Here is a 21,749-nt window from a genome sequence, read left to right as displayed (position 1 = left end):
ATTGTCACCCATGAACACTAAAGAGACATTTTATTTTTTTTCATCTCTGGCAATCCTCTGGCCAGGACATGTTATCAAAATAATAAAAGTATTTGGACATCAATTAAAAAATATTTAGGAAGCTAGTAATTTCTGGCTTAAAAGGTCCTCTTAAAAAACACTGTCTAGAACAAAGACTAATTAATTTTGATTACACAGTCACAGGCATTTAAAGAACAAAACCTTTAGGAGATGTAACAAAAAAGATAAACAAAGTTCTGTGTATCAAACTGAACTCTCTCCTACAATGCAAAAGCAAGGATCGTTTGCAATTACAGCAACGCTGCTGTAAGCAAAGGGAACAAATAAACCATTTACTGCTAACAGTGCATATCATGAGAACACTAGCATTGTAATATACAACTTCACTAATAATCATTCTACCACATATTTCAGAAAGAGAAACTCCAGTCTTGTATCACACTTACGCTTTTATCAAACCCAAGGTTAACAGCAGATACTTTCATGTTGCAATTGTGATCAGAAATTAATAATATACAATTCTGTATTTTCATACTGGAGATTAATTCTTATTCTGTGTATTTAATCTGCAAATCTCAATAGACACAGGGAAGATTTGGTGAGACAACACAAGAATTACAGCTCCAAAACCAGAATATTTTAAGCAACACAGATTTCCCTACAATATATCATAACTTTCTTATAATAAATTCTAACCAGGATCAATTCCTCATTATACAGTAGGACAGAATGCTCTTCCTCTTGCAAAGTCACTAACCGTATGATGGAGAGATACAAACTTGTGCAATTTAGCCTTCCTTCTTTTAACAGCAGACCTTCCAGCCTTTTTGCTATGCTGTCTTTTAAATAGCAAACACTTAGGAAAGAATCTATAGAACAGAAAGGCTCAGAAGTAGCAGTAAAAAAAGCCAGAAGGTCCCATAAAATAAATCTGGGATTGAGGAATATTATAGTTACACAGCTACTTAACCTTAACAGACATGGTTTGCAAGAGGTAAGAGTACATATGAAACTAACTCTGCCCCCTTGTGCATACTGTGTGATACATACAAATTACTAATGCTATTTTGCAAATACAACAACTTAATTTCTCTGAAATCCATCTAGACTCCCATAGGTTATTTATACAGCAATTTCTATGCTACACTATCCTTCTATCTTCTCACTGGCCTGCGCTGTTTATGCAAGTCCTCATCTTGTTAAAACGTTTATGCATTTTAATATATGTTTTAGATTCATCTACTACCCCTTTTCTATTTATTCACCAACATAGGTACCTTATAGGACACTTCAGAACCACTTTGTGGTTCTATTCACCACAAAGCTAAATTATCTGCAAATTTCAAAGTTCTCTACAAATCTATAATATCAGATATCCCACAATGTAAAACTTAAATATTACTTTAAACAGACAGTATTCACTATACTAGTTGACATGGAAATTTATGAACTGCTAGTTACACAAAGCAGTACTGGAAGCGACAAGTTGTGTGCATCTAAGCCTCAGCCAGAGAGGTTGCACAATCCAATACAGCATTACTTGAGAAAAAAACATTTTATTACAGAATTTAGACTGTAATACCAGGCACAGCTGTCGAGTACCAGAGCACTAGTGGTTCAAGCATCATTAATCTAGTAATTTCCAAATTTTGGGTTCCAGCCACACTGCTATTTTTTAAAGGAATCTCCCAAGTGCTTTAAAGTCAAACAGAAAACTACACATTCTGTTCTTCAAGGCTTTTCCATATGAGCAGAAAATTCCAAAGTGCCCCTGCCTTGGCATAAGCTGAAGCCCCTCTGACCTGCCATTTAACTCACATATATGCCATAGTAAAAAAAGGCACATCATGCTTTTTTTCTGCTGCAAAACAACTCCTCCTACCTACCCTTAAAATGCCCGTCACAACCTTACCCACCCTTCTGCACAGCTCCTGGGGGGAGCCTCTGGAAAACCAGTCTTCCACCTCAGCCACATTAGCTGGATACCTTACTGCACTGCTAAGAAAATAAGAACAAAACCGGCTCGAAGTGCCATGCAGGAGCTCAGCATCTAATTTTAAAAGGCTTGAAGATTCATAGATTTTAAGGCCAGAAGGGACTGTTACAATTGTCTTATCTGACCTCCTGGGTAACACAGGCTGTAAAACTTCACTGGCTTCTCCATCAAACCCATAAATTACAGTTCAGCTAGAATATAGCTTAGTCAACAAAAATAATTTTATTCAATTCACTCTAAGGCATTTCTTCTCAGTTAAGGTACTCAACCATAGCTATTTCAAGTTATTTCAGCTATGATGTTTTCCTTTTGATCATTTCTCTCCCCCTTCCCTAACAGAAGTATGTCTCTCTTCTACTGCTCTTCTGGCCAAAAAGTGGATGAAACATATTTGCTCAATATTTATACAAAAATACACCTCTGGCAGATTCTGAATCTGGGAAACATTAAGCGAAAAAGAGTTTTCCAAAAAGCTGTAAGTAACTGAAAACAGGTGACTGAATATGAACAGTTACACAACTGCAATAAATCTCTTGATATCAATCCCACTGGAGTGCAGAAAAGCGAGTCCTTTCATGCTGTATGCAGGGAAGTGAGCTGATGGAGACAGCACCCAGCTCAGCCTATGGAGAAGAAAAAGAACTTGCTAAAACAGCTTCAAGTGATGTGGAAACATTCCCCAGCAACATTTCTGAGCTAGACAAGGGGCCCACTAGGCCAGTCATAACAAAGCCAAGAAGCCCTTGCTATACCAAAGTGCTTACAATTTTTCTTTATTAAAACAGTCTTCGTTTCCCGTAATAGTGAGTGTCCCCAGTTGCACAGTTGTGCGTACATTTTATCACCCTCAACACGCAGGCAGCAAGGAAACAGCCCAACTGAGCAGCAGACTGCAGAGGCACAGCATGACCAAGACAGAGATTGCCTGCCTTTGGAGACCACAGGCAGGCCAAAGACATGAAGCAAAACACTGTGTACATGCACAAATGACAGGAAGGGCATTACACATTCTGTACCAAGGAAAGTCTTACACCAGACATTTTCACATAGTAAATACGAAGTACAGTCTGTTTCGACACTGCAACTGCTTCTGCAATTAACTGTGGGAGATAATGCCACAGCAATAGGCTTGATTGTCTTCCGCAAAATGTACAAGAGAAAGCAGTTAGCCTCCAGAATCTAGTTGAGTGGGTTTCTTGCGATGCTGCCCTAAAACCTGAAGGCTTATACTGCTCACACAGGTTAGCATCTCAGTAGACCTATTCCTACTGCCCCTGGTGGGGGCCTGGAAACTCACTCTTCTTTGCATAAGGTACAAACTCTGACACAAAGTAAAGAACAACTCCACATTTCTACACTCATACAGATATTTAAAACCTTACATTTCATAACCAATTTAGGGTCTCTTTTTTCTCTTAGACATCAGGTCAATGGGCTTTTCATGATCAGTTTAACTGGCAGGAGAAGGAAAAAGCATGATTTCATAAAATCAGTCATTCAGTTCCTCACATGAAAAGCCGAAGTTGCCTCAGAAACACGGCTGCTTCCACAATCATCTAATTTTACCTCTTTTTTCCCATGGGACTAGGCTTTAGAGAGGCTTCATTTATTTACAGGCCCTTCCACCGGGCTTCAGTTATCAGCCAATAATACTGTGGACACACACACTTCTAATGGCCTATGTTTTGAAACCAAGTCTAATCTGATGGCGCAGCGCCCAAACTCCTTTTCCAGCATAGCCATTAAAGGATGTAGGTTATTGCTGTTGTCACCATTGATATTTGTCATTGTAATGTAATTAGGGCTCTAAAATGATGCATTACAGCCCTTGGCAGAGCTTCTATTAAAATCTTTTCTTCTGCTCACTGAACTGCGACCTGCTTTCTGATGAAGAACAGACAGACAGCTTTAGGGTGAGGAACAGATTCATCAAAGTAGTATTTTCCAGCTCTGGAAATAAAATAAATAAGTAAATAAATAAATAAATAAGAGGGCTACCTAAGAAGAAACACAAGGGGAGAGGGGATGGAGGAAAACAAACAGCACATTTTAATTTCATCTGACCGCTTGAAACTCTGATCGCATCTAACGAACGTTTCTTAGGACAATATATTCCCAGGCTGTGAATTACATGGTTAATCAGGGTTCTGTTCTGCTATCCATCAGCCTATGCCAGCAGTGTAACTTCAATCACATTTATAGGTTATGTGGGTCATGCATCCTTGAACAACTACATTCACGGATATCCCATGTAAACTGGCACAGATTCTGAAATGCTTTTGCTAGTGTTACTGAATGTTATAATACTATTCAAAGCTTCATGAAAGCTCCTGATAAACAACTGCTAAATTATTGCCTGTGGATACAGCACGATGCTCTGAAATAGCAATAATGGCACAATAAAAGGGAGACTCTTCATGCCAAACTATAAAAAAGATAGCTTTTGCTGCCACAGTTTGTCAAATCTGCTAACACACTAAGACACTTCTATTACTACTTTCCCTAAACCAAAAGATGTTTGGTTTCGCATAAAAGCACACAAGCGCAGAACCAGAAAAGATGAAGCAGACTCAGAAACGGAAGACTTGGGCTGGAATTGTCTTTTTACTGATGCAATACAAGGTTGTACTGTGTCCATCCTTTGGGAGAGACCTACAACACAGTATTTTAAAAGTTCTGATTTCTTTTCATAGTTACTTACGTGGCATCATTTTTAAAAAGAGACGATACTTAAATCATTGTGCCAGAATCTGATCCTAGTAAAGGAATGAGAACTTGTATCAGTTAACAGTGCCTCAGCATTATCTCAGGGATACAACACAAGAGTAACAGCTAAGGTCCCCAGTTCAGACAACAAAATCTTTTTGATCAAAGCTGATAAGTTAAATGATACTTAATTTCCTAAACACGCCTAAAAATCTGACCCCTTAAGTTCATAAGTGCCTATAAAGGATTCTGAAAAATGTTCAAAGATAAGTCTATGGACAAGACTATACCTCTGGTTCCACAAGGTAAGATAACCCAGTCCATTAAGAGGGCTCAGCAAAACTGGACTTTGGGGTACAACCACAGCTCAACAGCTATCAATGGAGGTGAAGGGGAGCATGTGATGGACCATTTGACTCCTAAATCCCTTTCAGAATTACAACATGGTGGTTTAATTCCATTTACCCTTGCCACAAACAGCTAAAACAGGACATAAGCACATGGTAAAATATGGAAATGTGTTTAAGTGCCTTAATTAGCATTTTAGCATATGTCCAAATACTTAGCACTGATGGAGATGAAAAGAGAAGCAAGAGTCATATAAACTCAGATACCGAAGTACTCAGAAACATCCTCATAGATAGGGAGCTCAGAATAAATTTGTTGCTTAAAAAATATCTATTAGTATTCCCCTTTTTCTGGAAAAAAATCTAAATGATTCTGTAAAAAAAAAAAGAGAATTAGGATTTTATTTATAGTATATAAGCTTCAGGAAAATATTTCCACTATATTTCACAAAGTTCCATGGTTATTACAATTATAAAAAAATTGCTGGTAAAGAATTACCACTGGAGGCTCTAGGTTTGTCAGTGGAATGGAAAAAAACCTACTATATATGTATTGTTGAAATAAAACAGAATAATAAAACATTATTGGGAAACCCATTTCAGCAGCCACTAGGAAGAAGAATATATGCAATTACGCTTTCAGAAAAATAATCTGAAACAACTGTTATTTCAGGTTTAATTTGTTCTACACAATGCAGCCTTTGCCAAAAAGATCAATCTAGTTTATTAAGTGCTTACCAAGAACACATGCAAACACCCTAAACAAGCATTTCACAAATTAGTGAGAACAAAAAACATTATTACACTGTATGAAACATATCGTGATTCTGAATAAAGCAAGAAAAAAGCTAATCTTAGTATTTCACAGAAAATTAACTCTTCATTCATAAAGAAGAATGTGTTTTGTTTTAATCACAGACTGTTGTCTGGAAGTGCTTACTCCAGTTCTATGGAACTAGAGGAAATACTGCAAGCCCTGAATATCAAATTTCTCCTCAGCCCTAAAGAAATGGTGTTTGGAAACCAAGACTCAAAGAGCCTAGTTTTGTAGTCAAAGGAAGTGGAGGGAAAAGTTCTAGATACAAAGGAGACTGAACAAAAAAATTATTCTTTGCTAAGCCAACTGCTGATGTTTATGTATGAGTTGGATGTAAGCAGGGTCATCAGAGTGCCAAATAATCACGGGTACATTGTCTACCTCACTTCCTTACCAAATTTCTTTTCAAATAACCCAGCTAAGCTCTTAAAGTACTGAAAACATGATAGTCAGCCTCTGTAAGTTAATTTACATGCCTATTTTGCACAAAATGCTGCAAACAGCAACACAAGCAATAAACTGGAGTGGCAGGCTTTTCAAAATCAATTTTCTAATGTACGTACCACTCAGTGGGCTGCTGAAGTGAACTGATAAGACACAGCTCTTATTTAATGTCTGAAGAATCACATGCAGCTCAACTCAGAAAGAAAGGATACATATTGAATCATTCATGTTTAAGACAATAAAAAGTAAGTCAAGTAAGGTGACATACAAACATGCATCAAGCCTGCCACCTGATGAAGTCAATGTTTTTTGTAAATATCAACTTTTATCAGCAAGTAGGCAAACAAATGAACAGCCTGGAGATTACCATAGTTCTTCAGTTTCTCAGGTTGCCACCAAGCTGCATCCTGCCCCACCCTGACACCAGAAACTGCAGAGCATCCAGAAAAAAGGCTGCAAGTGGAACTTGAAATGGCAAAGACTGGCTTCAATTTCCCTTCCTCAAAGGCAGCAGGAAACATTTGCTGAAAAATCAGACAGAAACAAGTAAAAGGACACTGCCACAGGAAATGCTGTTTCCATCAGTAGAGCTTTGAAGTCCTCTATAAGGTACTTTGCCTTCACCTACAAGTAATCCTCAGCATTTCACTGCAACACTTTTTTTTGTGAAATACGTCCTCATTACACAGGGCTGAGATATTTTCATCACTCTCCACCAGCTGAAGGATCTGACTTTATAGTCAGAAACACAGGAAAAAAAATGTTTTAAGCTTATAAACCTGTGGCATCACCCTATGGCTCAGAGTTTAGTATTTTGCATCTATCTCCTAGCTGCAATTAGGTCAGAATTTCCAATTTTAATCTTTCCCATCACTGCTGAAACACAACAGCACATGCACAATCACCAGTCTCTAACTACTCAATTTCTACCCTCACACACCCCATCAAAGAGTCTGACCACAGTTCTGCACCTACTGAAAATGGCAGAATACAGTCTGAGCCTGCCCTTGTAACTATATGCATACAGTGGTTCTAGTGTGCAGTTTTAATTTAACTGGATGAAGAAAATTCTCTATTTATTTACATCACAAGTTCATTTATACTCTGTTTCTCAGGGGTGGCAGGAGAACTAGTCATCAAGAAATACCACAGATCAGTAGTTTCAATGTGTACATCACAAAAAATTAATCAAAGGAAAAACAGTTGAGAGTAAAAACTTGTCCTCAGTATGCTTATGTTTGACTTGAGGTGGCCTTTACTGCCCTGAAAAAATATTAAGGAGGCAACATTTCATGGACAAGCTGAAAATATCTAGCAGTTGAATCTAAAAGAAACTATGCTTTTAAAATCTACATACATAAGGCTTTCAAAAGGGGGTTCCGATGCTCTTTTCAGAAATGTTACCACAAAATAAACGCTAAAATCATTTTCCCATTACAATATAGAATGCCAGTGTCCATTTCTGACCCCTCCCTGCACTTCACTTTAATCTGCAAATACACACACAGGAAGACTCAGAAAGAGCTATAGGCATCTAGTAGTCCACACACCCTATTCTATCCACTCCCTGTATTATAGCTAAAGTGCTTACTCTGGAGCAGTACGTTTCAAATGTTAATCACAAAGAAGCTGGTATGCTATCAGAGTTGAGAACTGTGAAGATTGTGACAGACTTTCAGTTACACCTAAAAGTTGTACTCTTCAGTCTTGAAGCTTGCAGAAAACACGACAATCAGTGGCAACACACAACGTTCTGACAAGAAAACTACATTTCTCAGTAAGTGTTGTGTTGTTGCAGGTTTTAATGAACTACATAAAGCTGATCAATAAACTTATAAAAGCGGTAATCAGAAATCACCCATAAGAGATACAATGTGACTGCTGAACTCAAATTTATTCTCTTCCAAATTCGTCTGGAGCTCACAAATCAGTCTTTCTCCATCAGGAACAAGGCTACCACTTCTTTTCGCCTCTGGTTTCCTTTGCTTAACCTCACTCAGCCCTGCAGGTTATGAAAGGTGGAGCCCATAGCCTGTCTGATTCATTGATAATCACACTTGATCGTGTTTGCTTCCCGAAAGATAATACGAGGAATAAGCACACTGATCTATTTGATGGATTTGTTAGGTCTGATTACAAGAATTCTTAGAGTGTTTGAAAACTTTGTCATGTTTCACCTTCAATCCTTCATCTCTTCTTCCTACCCAGCAATTTCACAATACATCGTGAACAGCAGTCAAGGTATTTATTTAAAGGAAACAACATTTTAACTCATCTTCTGTTGCAAATATGCTGTTGTACCATGAACAGGAGCAATACTCAGATGCAATTTCCGTAGATTAACGTAACAGATTTTAGTATTTGAAATAATAGACAAAAATACTATCCCTTTTAAGCCAATACAGAAGCATAATTTTAACATCCTTGAAAGAGATGAAAGAACAGTACAGTGAATTTTGCGGCAATGATATAATCAAGCTTCAATTTTGAATCCTTGTAAAGACAGAAATTCAAATAAATGCTCACATTTAAACCAAGGGAAGTATGATACCTGTTAATTCTTTCTGAGGATAAGTAAATGTTTCATGTTCCTTGGTGGTCTTTATCAAGTTCCAGTTTCAAACTCATAATTTCCTCATGCTTGAGAAGGCAATGCCACAGTCCTACTGAAGCACCAATTGAAAACTTCCATATTGCAGCACCCTATATGGAAGGGCAAGGTAGGATGAACGAACTATCTACCCATCTTGTTACTAGAGGTTTACACCATACTGCATATGATGACACAGTCAGTGAGGATCCCCATTCCCTTTCTCTGGAGCAGGTTGCCCTGAGAGTAAGGGGGACAGTACCAAGGAGCTAGCGAACCAAGTGCATTCATCCAACGAGCAAAGACTGGAAGTTCCAGCATTCCACACATCTCTGCCACCACTCAGCTGATACTGATTCACATTCACATTTTCGAAGTAGAAGACTTGTTCCGACAACTAGCTCAGCAGGAAGGGATTCCTGATGAAGCAGAATGCTGCTTTCCAAAGAGAAACAACAAAAAAAGACTGTAATTCCAACTCCTATTGAGGAGAAAATATTGATATGAGTTGTCATTGCTCATAATTTAAATCAGTGGAGAGCATAACTATCTCAGCTGAAAATAACTCATTCAGATTCCAGCATTTCTGCAACTAGGGTTTCTTGCTATTTTTTGTCCTAAGTGATGGAGAACAAGGAAAGAACAGGTAATTTAATCCTTCAGCATATGAATACCTAACAAGTGGTAGTTTCACTAGGGAAATACATCTAAAATAATCAGGCAGTTTATGATTCTCTTTTAAGCCTTCCTAAGAAGACACATCTGCAAAGCAAATGCTAAGACATTTGTAAGACATGCACTCTTAATATGTTCAGGAAATTCACCTGTCCAAGACAGCAGGATGCACTAAGTACATCTTCACATTCAATTCCTTTGAATGGCACTCCCCCAGTGAAACTCCTACCAGAACAGAGAGACTCTGAATCAAGCAAAACTAAATGACATTTATCTTTAAAGTACATCAGCATTATTGAAATTTTCAAATACTCTTTATCCATGAGGGATTTCAACATAAAATAATTTTAAAGAAACGACAATTTTAAGAAAATGCCGTAAGAAGCAGAACAGGAAGAATGGAGCAAGAACTCTCTGATTAGAAAATGTAAATTTTATGGAACATTTTCCAGTGTGTAACTCCTGTGAGAACATACTTGGTGCAGAGAGCTACTATGAACTGCACTAATTTCAGAAAAATGCTCAAGACACACCATATGTTAAATGTGCTTTCCATCATACTGCACCTACAAACTTTAATAAAAACATCTACAACATGGAAATCACATCAAATTTAAGCAAATGTAGGGGGTAAATAATCAACCTCTAAACAAATTAAACATGTGATCAACACATTTCTCCTTAAACAGGTTCTTATCAGAAAAGGTATCAGTCAAACAAGATTCCATCATGAAGTTGTCTTGATTTTACACCCATGATTCCTCTACTATAAAGATGTCTGGGCCAGAAATATGGACTACGCTCTCATCAGTTATGCTGTGTCTGCTCTTGAGATAGAGAGAAGGCTTTCACTGTTGCCTCATATGCACTTTAAATTGGCATAAAAACAGGCACTTGAAAGGCACAGAAAACTTCATTTCTAGACACACAAAATCTTCAAGATGAGACTTTTTGTGAACATTTTTAATCAGAAAACAAGAGCACAGTCAAGTGAACAGACTACATGGCAGCAAGCTGCTCATCTTGTTAGACATAGTTCTCTGGGCATGGTAAGGCACTCTGTTTTACTTCCTCCCAGCAACCAAGTTGTATTGTCATCAAGCATATCCTAAACTTTTCACCTCTCAGCTTAGTATCGTGATTTGTGTAGCTGAAACTTTCCTAGCCACCTGTTAGATACCTGGTAAATCAAATCACCAATATCCAATTGCACAGTGAATTAGAAACAATAAATAAATAAAAACTAGTGCAAATTAGTGGTGGTCATACCAACTTGGTACTGGTCAAATGAAGAAATTAAATGCTGTGATCAAAACCCACACGAACAAAAAAATGCATATTTATCAGTTAAAGCAGACAGCGTGAGAGACAGCAAAATCACATTTCCATGGTCAGTTTGTTTTGGATTTTTTTAATGGATCTCTGGCTTTTTGCCATGGAGTAATTCTATGGTTTACCCAAATGCAGTCTCTGGGCTTGTTAATTTCATATTTAGTTTGCTAGGTCTGTATTATTGCTACTTTTTTAATCAAAAAGGTTTCAGGCAAGCATTTAGATGAAAAATCCTAATATTTTTACCCACAGAAGTACACAGAGGTTTGATCTATTCTGGTTTATGAAAATCTGTTTTGCACAAACTATGATAATTATTCCTTTTTGTAACAGCAGCTTCCCATGACAATTAGAGACTTAGTTGTGCTATTCTGTTTGTATTAGAAATTTGCCAGAATACAAAAAAGAAAACCTTAAAATCACGGAATTACCTACTGACTGTTTGCAAACCTGTTTGTGTAAAATCATTATCTGTTTTTCAAAAAGGCAACAGAAAATGCTGGGAGGAGTAGAAAGGAAAATAGGTTTGATGACAAGTGGATAGCTCAGACTGTTTCTTTTGTGTGAGCTTCAGTGAAGATGAGAGAATAAGCTGGAAAATATTAACTTTCAATATAAAGAGAAAGCAGTTTAAAATTACTCATTTATTTATTGAAATAACTCAGTTTTTACTATGTAACACGCCATGACACGTGGATGAAAGCAAAGGAAAGAGAAGTGAGAAAACATTTATTTTTTAAGTCTTTAGGAAGGGATGTAATTACTTTCACCATCACAAGTATAATTTCACTCATGGACATAAAACCAGAATTGCCTTAAACTAGCTATAGAATAGCCCAAGAAGCTGGAGAAATTATCAGAACAGTAAAACCTTGCCAACTCCTCAGTTATCAGGACCTGAGGAAGTCTGTTCAACAGTGGTTAAAGCACACCTGTGAGTACTTCAGTGATACTCTTGAATACCATCCACACACACCAAACAGCACTTTATCCTAACTCTGTACCCGTAAACAAAGTCTTGAAAATAGATGCCATTTTCTGCCAATGCAGCCTAAAGCAATACAAAATCACTCTCAATATCTACTGCAGAACCTGTGTAGAACTCATTTGATACGGTTGTAAATTAGGCTTTTTGCTACTCTACTGACTAAGCTAGACTGTAGACTGAGATATATTAGAGTCTTGTTAAATTCACAGCTGTTCTGCCTCAAAACTGGCACCCCTCTGAGGAAGGGTAACCACAATAGGAAGGAGCAAAGTGATGCTCAAATAAGAGAAAGCGACTTGCTTTACCACCTAAATTTCACTGCTCCATCGAAGTGGAAAAGCACAGCAGTATTTCAGTGGAGAGAACCACGTGTCAAACCTTTCTCCTGTATTATGCTAAAGACAGCTCTCAGATTAGAACTTCTTTTCCAAAGTCCAACTTTCATTTACACTCAAAATTACTTTTACAGCTTCTCACATGTGGGGAGGTATTCCATATACTGACCAGTGAAGATTCAACCAAAGCTGCGATCCTCATTGCTGAATACTAAGCCCGTTTGCCTAATCTTTTGATATTTCACATTGTCATTACCTTCCTTCCTTCCTTCAACCTCTTCAACAAATAAATCAAGAAAGAGCCTTGTACAGATTCACTGCCTAGTAGGTTGAGGCTAAAAAGAGACTGGGAAACTAGTTAGAGAGCTACACCAAGAGCCTACCTTAGACTAATTCTGCACAGCTCCACATAGAACCATCAAGCACAGAAAAGTTTATCCAAACCTGTATTTTCTCTAACTTTACAATATAATTGCTTCTACCAGAGAATCAAGATCCCACTGCACTGCAGCCCCTGCATTTATAGCTATACACGCATTGCAAAGATTTGCACATGCAGGTGGCAAGGCACGGACACACACTATCACAAGGCAAGAAAGTTTGTTTCAGGTTTCCCAAAAAAATTCCACCCCGATAAAAAAAGTAATATTATCTCATTGTCCAGATGAAGAACAGAAGCTGATAGGATAGACTACCACAGGCAAACTTCCTTAACACAAATCAAAGCATTGACTGTATTACCACTGAAAGGCACATCCCTAAAGCCATTAATTGCAGCTGGATGGAAGACAGCAGAATTCACACGGGAAGCAAAAGAAGGACAAAACTGTCTTGGGAAAGAGCACTCTGCCCCAAGCACAATGCTCTAGGAGATAAACACAGTCACTTCTAAGTGACTCCCATCTAATAGCATCCCACTTCCCATTTTTTAACATACTGCTCTCCAAACAATTCTCTGTGGTAAGGACTATACTTCAGGAAACAGTATTACTTCCACTTCCCAGACAGAGATCTGAAGCAGTGAAAGCCAGAGGTGAAGTCTCCAGAAGGTATGCAACAGGATTTTTAAAAATACGTAAACACACTAGACATGTAATTCGGCAGAAAGTTAGCAACAGCTAAATGCTCAAGATTTTCTAGAATTCCTAAGCATGTGGGGGTTTCTACTCTTATCTACAGATACATAAATGGTACCTTTGCATCTGAAAAAAAACAAGGCACATCACCACAAAAATTTAGGTATTAAAATCCCAAACTTTGATCTTCACCCCCCTTTGATTTCCCACTCCGGACTGACACAATGCTGAAGTCACCAAAAATACACAGAAGTCTCCATATCCAGGACTGAACTCTGCCAGAATTATTCCTACATAAAATACAGCAGCAGCACACTAAAAAAAAAAAGGAGTGGAGAACAGATAGATTTCTATGTAACAGCTTAGTGGTTAAAGAGTTTAATCAGAGCATTATATGGATTACTTCAGTTCTTTCTTTACTTCTCCTTCCCTGTCTAACAGGTTTCTGTGAGCACTGAAAAGACTCTCAATTTTTTCACTGGAGAAGGAATGTCTCTTTTCCAGTTCCTGCTCAGAATCATCATACTTGAAGAAACACTGCAGGCTAAACTGTGGGTTTCGGGCAGAGACTGGAACCCAGAAAACTTGTCCAGCTGGCCAGAGTCTTTCCGAGGGGACAGCACAGCATGTGTCTCTCCTCTTTCAGTTGGAATGAATCATTAAGGATCTCGTGCAAACCAGATAGCTTCCTGCTGGGTATCCCAGTCATTTTCCTGGGAGAGAAGAAATGTGGGTCTCACTAGCAGAACAGAAAAATAGCTGAACTATGACGAACCAAGAGGGCTGCCTTCAACAGTTTTTTGTTTAAGAAAAATCAGTACTATGCTTATACTTTCAAATAAATTTCAGGTGCCACTCTTCAAAAGGTGATTCTGAGAACTACCAAACCAAGGCAGCATGCCCTGGCAGCATCAACTTTGGTGGCTCAGCCTTCAAGCAGTGAGGTATCCGAGACACTCCTGCGACCTCAACATTCCCCTCTGAGCTACCCTTTCATATGTGATGGATTTCTTTGGCACTGTACTGAATCTCTTAACTCATCCCCACACCACAAGCATTTCTCTGCCCTTGTTCAGTGGGCCCTGCAGCCCAGTGGTACAAAAGTGCCCACAGCATTGCTCCCATCTCGCTCCAGAGAGCAGTCAAAGTGGCTTGTCCAAGGTCTCACAGGAACCCCTTGACAGCATAGTCCGGAAACTTGCATCTGGATTCCCCCCGGGCCCTAGATCCTGGCAGCTGCATCTCATCCACCTAAGAGCTTTCTGCATTGCTTCACATTAATACAGAGAGGCACTTCCCATGTCTACAGATTTTCAGGCTCTCCAGGTTCTATCACAGGCTTAAAAAAAACCGCTCTTGACCCTTAATGCAGTGCATACTTACAGCTGCATTTTTTTTTGAAAATGTGTAAACTAAGATTATCCCAGGATTCTTCTCACCTACATAAAGATATGTTAAAAATCAATGTTTTAAAAGAAATTCACATGAGTTCCAAGCAGAAAAGAGAGCTAGTAGTAACTAAAGAAAGGACAAAATATCCTAATTTCCTACATTCGCAAGGCCTGTATGTCCATTTGACTGAAGGCATATTTGTAAAAAAAAATTTTGCATATTTGAAGAAGCTGGATGTATCTGCAAAGAAAAGTCTTTCATCTTTCCACACAGGTAGGTTTTAAGTGTGTAACAGCAAGGCTGCTAATGTTAGTTTTAAAAGCATCTTGTATACATACTTGAAAACTCATCTTCAAATAGAAACCTACAACCTCAGAAAAAAAAAAAGCAGCCATATTTATGCTCATGGGGGCTCTCCTCTTGTGCAGCCTTATGGTGCTGTTGCTTTTTACATCTCTATCTACATGATCAAACCTAAGCAGATTGTGGTTTTAGACAAAATGTCAGAAATAAACCATTCCTCAGAAATTTCCAGGACACCACAGGCACATAACTGTAAGAATTTTTCTTAGGCTGACAACAAGTGAAACATGTTTTGGTGTTGTTGCTCTGTAGAGATAAAACGGGCAATATTGTGGGGGGGAGAAAACTAAATGCCTTGTAGATATACATGAAAGATGTTCTTCTCATGGCCTTCACATTAAAGACATTGCTTCATTCTCCTTAACAGCCATCTCCAGAAGAACTTGGAAGCACAGATGCAAAGGAAGCACGATACCACTCTTGAATGAATTAAACCAAGAACTTATATACAATTCACTTTTCAAGAGCAAATGCATTACAAGTAACTCTAACAAGTAACTCAAAGTCCTTCGACGTTTGGATGAAGTCAGCATTGATATTGCTTTAGAGCAATAAATAAGCAGGAAACTCTCATCAATGCTTGATTTTGGTGGTGATTTTGGTGGTGTTGTAGTTATTTTTTAGGACAAGACAGAAAGAAAAGATACAGTTTGCTGCCAGAAATTAAGAAGTTGTAAATAAGAGACATGTTCAGAAGTTGTAAATAAGAGACATGTTCAGACTGCAACGGCCTTCTGCAATTAGGATAGAAAGTCTACTGATTAAACTGTGGATAAGAATAGACAACCTATCCTTTGTTAACACACTGAGACAAACATACAGGGTATGTTTTATGCCCGAAGTCTTCCCAATCTTCTTGTGCTATAATTTTAAGCAAAGGCACCTACTGCATATTTTAAGAAAAGGCACCTACTTTGCACCTAGTCAGGTGCTTTACAAAATTACAGCAAGCAGACAGTAGTCATGTTGTAGCTGACTCTCTTTCACACATCAGCACAGTACCATCTTTCAAAGGCATCACTAAGAAAGTGGATGGTTGTCACATAGAGTGAATAGTAGTGCAGGGAAATAGGAGATGTGAGAAGAAAACCAACTGAAGAACTTCCTCCAAACATTTCTTATTCTTTGCCTTCTCCCTCAAGCCAAAAGTCTGGGGTGTTTTGGCCAGCTTTGGCCTTGTCCTCCCCCAGATGTTACCAGAAGACCAGACTTGTCTTGTATTTTCAACTTTTATCTCCAAATACAATTAAAAGAGTTGTAGAAAGGAGGATAAGTCAAGTATCTGTGGTGTTCTATCTCCTGGTAACCATCTGCAGGTACCCAGAGCACGAAATAGAACAGATAGAAACACTGACTTTTCTCTGCAGATCCACAGTGCTTCATGAAATATGAGTACTGAACTCTTGCCTCCTGCAGCAATCACAGAAAGGTGGTCTCCTCCTGCAGCTACCATAAAAATTCAGCAGTTACCCATATCCGCCTCAAAGACAAAACCATGACACAGCTCAGCTCAGCTGCTGGCTCTCAAATGCCCACGGCGTCCATGCTGCCTCTGGCTACTTGGCTGTTAAGCAGCTAAATGGTGGCTTGTCCACCTCACACCCAACATAGGATCTCCCAGAGTGGACAGGTAGCTGGTCAGAGACACTGCCAGAGCTACTGACAGAAACCTAGCCCTTCACAGCCCTCAGTGAAGCAGCTGTCATGAAAACACGTGGACAAGCACTGTCACAAGACGGCACCCTTCTCCAAGCCTAAGCTAGACTGCACTATAGTTATTTCATCTCCCTTACACTTACTAATAGGAAAGCTTAATATGAAACAGCACTGTGTTTTCAAAAGAAGTTGAGAATCATTTCAGATACGAGGTATGGCTGAAAACTTCATATTCATCCCTGGGGAAGCGTAGAAATGGGGAAAAGTGGTTGTCCAAGATAAAAACTTTGCTCAATGATTGCTCCATTTTCCCCGGGTCTTAAAAAGTAAAATTTGAATCAAATGATAAATAGGAGAAATTGAGATCTTGCAAATTTGAGCATTTGCTGTCACTGCCTGCAAATACCATGACATTTTATTAAGTATTTGCAGAGAAGCATGTATTTGCCTTGCTGTGTTTTGATCTGTTTGATTTAGGGTTCAAAGTCAGAAAAGACAAGGGGATAGGACCTCATTTGCTCTCTGTCATAGTATACCTGCATCACTGGCTACATCTGTAACTGAAACCCAGGTGATGTCTTTAACAGGAGCTTCATCATGCCCTCTACATGGTGCTACTCCAATACCAACCACTCAGTCCTAGGGCAATCACTTATTTCTGGGGTAAGCCAGAACATGGTTGGAGGGGTTTTTTTTGCTTTTGCAAATTCTTAAACAGTCAAGACACTATAGGAAGCCACGCACATAAGCAGACAGAGTACTACAAGAGAAGTTTACTGTCCTTAAGATGGAAGAAAGAGCACAATTTTTAAAAATTAAATGTTCTCAGTGATCATACACAACATGCACACAGTATACAACATATGCCAAACAAAATCTAGTGCCATTACCTATTTTTATGCAGATTCTTTATAGCATGAAGGGGACAAATTTTTACTTCTGCTCAACTGTGAGATGTTCTGTTGAGGTTTTTTAAGCAAGAAAAAAGAAAAGCACACATTCTCATTGCCAGTGTTTCACATCCCAAGCATAACAGTGAAAAGATTTTCTGCTTTGAAGAATCTGAATTTCATCCAGCAAATGTCCAAAACCTCTGGCAGTAAAAGATTCTGCACAGAAACCATTTAAGCAGACCAAAAGAGAGAGGTCAAGTTAGAAGAGATCTACTCAAAACTATGCCCTGTGTTACCTTTCCTTCTAACGCAAAAGAAGAATTGCCACCATCGTATCTGTGGCATCTTATGATATATAATGCACAAAAACTACTCATGTAGTTTTATAGTTTGGTATTATTTTTTCTTAGCAGAGTACACATCACACATTTTCTGAGAGCAGGAAATTATGACAAAAGTTGTCAGCTGTATCTCATACTCACCTCCATTGACTTTATCTTGAATGTTTTACTCCTTATTTGCAAAAATCAATTATGGAAGAAGACTGGAGAAAAAACTAAGTATGAGCCAAGCACAGTTTGACAGTTTAAAATTAGATGGCAAGTAAAAAGAGCTCCAAATTTATTATGTTTATCTCATGATTAATTTTCAGCCAGTCTCATGAAACTCAGTGACTGGCATGATTTAACATTTGGAGTTGGCAATACAGCATACCATACAACTACATAACCATAAAGAGACCAATTCAAGCCTACTGTGGGGACTATAAGTTTAACTTGCCTGACATTTGCACATTTAAGCGTCTCAGCCATAACACCACAGCGTTCAATACCAGAGCATCATGTACCTGTCCTGGGCTAAGAAAAATGATTTCTTATGTCTAAATCCTATCCATATGGACAAGAAACCACTATTTACAGTTCTGTTTATTATCTGTGATATATTTCAGTTATATTTAAAAACTATTATTTTTAAAAAAGTTATGAACACCCACTTTTGACATTGTGCCAGTACACTTTCTGCTACACTGAATTACCAAGTTTGTACCACCACTAAGACAAACAGTATCAAAGGGAAAAAATTAGAGAAGAAGTACTTCAAGGTAGAATCATAGAGTAGTTTGGATCGGAAGAGACCTTAAAGTTCATCTAGTTCCACTCCCCCTGCCAAAGGCAGGAACATCTTCCAATAGGTACCAGTGAAACTATAAAAATATCATCTTGAACCAAAACAAAACCTGTAAATATACAGATAAACAGAAAGACAAATAGGTATTCTTAAAACCACTTTATATTTTTGTATTTTAAAATAAAGATTAATTCTTAATGTGAATATTCAATTTCTTGCATATAATAGCATTTCCTGAGTGATGATAGTTTCAGCTTCAAGATACACTTTGGTCATGTTAGTTAATGTGTATCGGTTTACACATCCTGTGTTTCACATTATCATCTTTGTTGTGCTCCCACTGCATCTTGTAGCTAAACAGGTTTTCTGAAAGTCAGTGGCAAGATGTACTCAATCTGCAGACCACAGAAGTATTTTTGTAACAATTATAATTGCACTGTTCACAAACTGGCCCATGTTTGTGATAAACTCATTTCTCTGTTACATCCCCAAATAGTACATCACGATTTTTCATTAAAGGGAAAAAAAAAAAAAGAAAGACCAAATTGATAACTGTGAATTCTTCACATTTGACAGCCCTAATGTTAAACTTTGTTTGCCAGCTTTAAAGGACCAAGCCTACAGTACTCACTGTGACTGACCTGTGCGAGCACCCTCTTCACTTTTTGTAACATAGATCAAAATCAGAATCTTAAGGAGCTTACAATAGCAATTATTTCACATGCTTGAATCTTCATGTTTAAAGTTATTTCTGTTGCTGAGACAAGCACCCAAACACTTTCAAGTTAGCTTTATAATCACCTCTGCAGTCTTAATTCTACTTTCTAATCTCTATTTTTTGCAGTGAAAAAGGTCCTCTAGGAAAACCGGTAATGAGATCAGCAATTTAGTGTATAACTAAAACCTGCACCATGATGCACATACAGGACCAAATTTACACAAATGCTGTAAAGCTTGGGCATCCCAGCATAGCAATACTTCACTTGAAAACCTGTCTGCTAATTAATGTTTTTTTCCAATGCTGAATGACATCAGCACTTCTTTTTTGCCCCTAAAAGGAAGGCAAATCTCACCACAAAAAATGGTGCAAAAGCTATATACAAAATGGTGACACAGCTTCTCTCTCTTGGTGGGTAGTAAGTCCTGACTCTTCAGCAGGAGCCTTATGCCCAAGTCTTATTTTCAGCCATGCTGGGCAACCCAAAAAGCCAGCAGTGGTGCCAGGAAGGAGGGGAGCTTCTCGCTGCAAGGATACACATCACTTTTCCCTCTCCCTTCCCTCTCCCCCACTGCTGTCCAAAAAGGGCTCAGGGTTCTCACCAGAACACTCTTCCTTATTGAAAGTTTCTTTCATTAAAAAAAAAAAAAAATCGCAAGAGTTTTTTATAAGGGAAACTGTTAGGAGACCATAACCACGGGGTCACCACTGGCCCCCTCTGTAATTACAACTGGGCCTATAAACTAATACAGTCAGTATTAACAGTCAGCATAAAACAACACAGGCAGCATCATGGCAATTAGCACCTTTCAAAGACAGAAAAAATGCTCTTATGTTTAAACACTGTAGAGCACAGCCTTTTGTCAGTAAAAACAGAGCATATGTCTTAATTTAAACATTTGCTCAGCATGTTTTGTGCTACTTCCTGTGTCTTAAGCATCTGTCTGAATTCCCTAAACAAGCGTGAGAAAACGACATTTTCCTTTGCTGATGAATGGCAAAACCTGGTGATATGGAAGTTCATCTTGTATGCTATTCTGCAGTAGCAAGGGTAAAGGTTATTCCAACAATAACTCATGGAGTAGTGGCAACAACAAACTTTTCAGTAATTACCAGGACCTTTCCACAGAAAGGCTGCTCAACAGGTCTGAGGAGAAGAAAGCACAGAATCATGTTTCAGAACTTAGCAGTTATTACCAAGTAAAAGATATCTGGTTTAACTCCGGAATAATACATTTTCTAACTTTTCATAAGCTTCTAAGCTTTTCTGTTGGCTTGAGAGGCTAAATAACCTAAAATTGGGACAAACAAGCCTCGGTTGTCAAACTAATTTGACAGCCTATTTTTTACATTTTGCGACTTTAATCGAAACACCACTTGTTTTTCTCTTCCTCTGTAATAGTCCTGTGTGAGCTGCAGTCTTCAAAATTTCACTTCTAATCTCTCTCATTTTGAAGTTTTCCAGTTCAGTTCTGATTACCCACTGCCTGTATCTCTATTAAATCTTTCCAACTGTTTACAACAGAGAACAAATTCAACCAGTATAATTTTAGTTCGCTCTCCAGCTATTTTTCGAACACAAGACTATATACACTCAACTACTGAATGTGCTAAAGAAAATGTCCACACACGCATGCGTATAGATTCATGCCAAGCCCAGACCATCGCCAAAAAATAAAGAGGAAAAAGAAGAGTGCATTTTTGTGTTGCACAGGTAGCACGCACAAAACCACTTATCTGTGATATATGCGTTTTATCTCCATGAAGATGAGAAATGGTCAAAACTCTGCCCTAAATTAAACAAATTGGTTCCCATCCTCACCCCTTTACCAAAATAATTTACTAATGCTTAAGAAGCAAGCAGGCTAAAGGCTAGGATGTCATTACAGTCCATATATTAACTCAGTCAGCAATAAATCTCCCCCTACTCTCCATACTACTTTCTTAAATAGCTCACTATAAAGCCCCAACCTAATTAAAAACAGCTTTCTCGGCAACAGTGGCCTTGATTTCACTTATTTACACATTAACTGCAGCCTCCATTTGGCCAATCCAGTCTATTCCCTGTACCATGCAGGGCTTTTTATCTGCCCTGGACAGCATTTTCTCCAGCAGATGAAGTAGATGCCGATTGATTTGCTGTCGAGCATGGTAAATTAATAGCAACAAATTGCTGAGGGCCCCATCTCGCTGCTCCACCATGCTTCGGCAGTTTTGCTTTATTTGCTCCATGATGGGCAGCAGTCAAGCCTCTTCAAGTCAATTTCTTCTC

At 38.4% G+C, this 21,749-nt stretch overlaps 1 protein-coding gene across 3 annotated transcripts in view; it reads right to left on the bottom strand.

Annotated features, from left to right (window-relative positions):
* Positions 1–21,749, bottom strand: part of LOC135407178 (transducin-like enhancer protein 4) — a 99,317-nt gene that overhangs the window by 69,893 nt on the left and 7,675 nt on the right. The gene's annotated exons all lie outside the window — the stretch shown is intronic.

Source organism: Pseudopipra pipra, chromosome Z, assembly GCF_036250125.1.
Source record: "Pseudopipra pipra isolate bDixPip1 chromosome Z, bDixPip1.hap1, whole genome shotgun sequence".
NCBI lineage: Eukaryota > Metazoa > Chordata > Aves > Passeriformes > Pipridae > Pseudopipra > Pseudopipra pipra.
The sequence above is the reverse complement of the archived record's forward strand: the minus strand, read 5'-3'. Positions and strand labels throughout refer to the sequence as shown.